At 46.1% G+C, this 1,602-nt stretch overlaps 1 long non-coding RNA gene across 1 annotated transcript in view; it reads left to right on the plus strand.

The window, feature by feature from the left end:
* The window catches only part of LOC107578754 (uncharacterized), a 5,915-nt gene extending 4,538 nt beyond the window's left edge, over nucleotides 1-1,377 (plus strand). Inside the window, exon 4 of the long non-coding RNA XR_001608381.1 lies at nucleotides 1,293-1,377. This is a non-coding gene — a long non-coding RNA (uncharacterized lncRNA). The remainder of the gene's footprint in view (nucleotides 1-1,292) is intronic.
* The last annotated feature ends 225 nt before the right edge of the window (nucleotides 1,378-1,602 follow it).

Here is a 1,602-nt window from a genome sequence, read left to right on the forward strand (position 1 = left end):
TTTCTTTCTCAACACTTCTACATATTCTTCAGTCGAGTCACAACACTTCAGGGAAATGCATCCATTACCAGCATCCATGTCGTTCTATAGTCTGTGGCCTACCTAAACCATTTGGGGGGGAAAACATCCTGAAACTGCAAATAAAGTCCACATGCGTAGCAGCTGCTCTCCTTCCTGCCAGATCCAAATAAAACTCTTTCTCATTCTCCTGATCAGCAGTATAAGGAGGAAACCCAGGGAATGTTTTCCAACAAGCAGTCCATCTTTCTAACTTTCGGATATCAGCTCTGGATGGCTTCTACTGCCATTCTATGGCACTACTACTACAGTACAATGAGGCCCTTTAAACTAGATGCATCCCAGTTAACACCTGGGCTCTAGTTTTGCTTCTTGTTCAGTGCTGTAAAAGTCAATACTGCAATTTGAAGAATCCTTTCTTAGAAAGGAGGGTGCACTGTTAACACAGTATGTGTGTGGCTCAAAGCATCTCTGTGTTTTTGAGGTGGCTTGTAAAAAAGGGTAAATTCCAGGGGGCAGCTGGTGCCGGCTGTTAGCATTTCATTTGCCTGTGAAGGAGCAAGGCAAAAGACACGGCCAAACTCTCTCTGCTCTCAGCCCAGGCACGTCTCTCTAAATACACTGGCCACGGCCAGTATTCCCACTCATCCAGTGCTGCAGCTGCTCTTGAAAGAAGTAGTAATTATGCATTGTCAGAGTCCAAACACTGGCAGTGTGGCTGCATTGGGAGGTGCGCCACTGGCCGTGACTGTGCATTTGAGTGGCCAGGAAGATCAGATCCCATTAGTGCCGAGCCAGGAGCCTTGTGATGTGGTGGCATCAGGCGGGGCAGTTTGTGGAATGGCCAACAGCGCAACTGCTGCAGGCTTTGCTTGCAAGAATGTCAAGTAAAAACTGGTTTCATCAGGCTGTGCGGTTTGTTCCCCACCCTGTTGAAGTGCGGTGATCTTCCCGCTAAAAATAATATAGTGGCTGGAAGGTCAGGCGGGCAGGCAGGAAGCATGTTCCTTAAAATGTCATTCAGCCTGTATTTTCATATTAAATATGAGTTAATTATTAATTGCTTTTCATGTGGCGTAAAGATTTAGATTGAGTGTATGTTTTTCTAATCACCTAGTCTGAAAGCGATGAAACCAGCCCAACACAAATTCAACTCAAGCCAGTGAACTTCAGGTTGCTGTTTCACGGAAAACATCAAACTGACAGAGAGCTGTAAGAAAATGCTACCGCGGTGCTGTTTTGGGTCATCTTAGATCTTTTGTCTCCTCTTCCAGGCGTTGGAGGAGGCCCAGAAAGCCATCCAGCAACTCTTTGGCAAAATCAAAGACATCAAAGACAAAGCAGAGAAATCGGAGCAAATGGTGAGTAAAAATAAGCCCTCCAGACAGGATCCTAGTCATTTAAGGCCTAAGAAGTCAACCCAGAGTAAATAGCCATTCACCACCCACCCACCCCAACAGACTGGGTAACCGAGGCACAAGAAACTGTGACATCCTGTGGTTTTTGTCCACAGCACTCTTTTTGAGCCCAAGGTAACACTGGCCATCTGTGAAAGTAATGCAGTGCAGATAAGAGGAAGGGCAA

This window comes from Sinocyclocheilus grahami, unplaced genomic scaffold, assembly GCF_001515645.1.
Source record: "Sinocyclocheilus grahami isolate Dianchi unplaced genomic scaffold, SAMN03320097.WGS_v1.1 scaffold11796.1, whole genome shotgun sequence".
In the NCBI taxonomy this organism is placed as follows: Eukaryota; Metazoa; Chordata; class Actinopteri; order Cypriniformes; family Cyprinidae; genus Sinocyclocheilus; species Sinocyclocheilus grahami.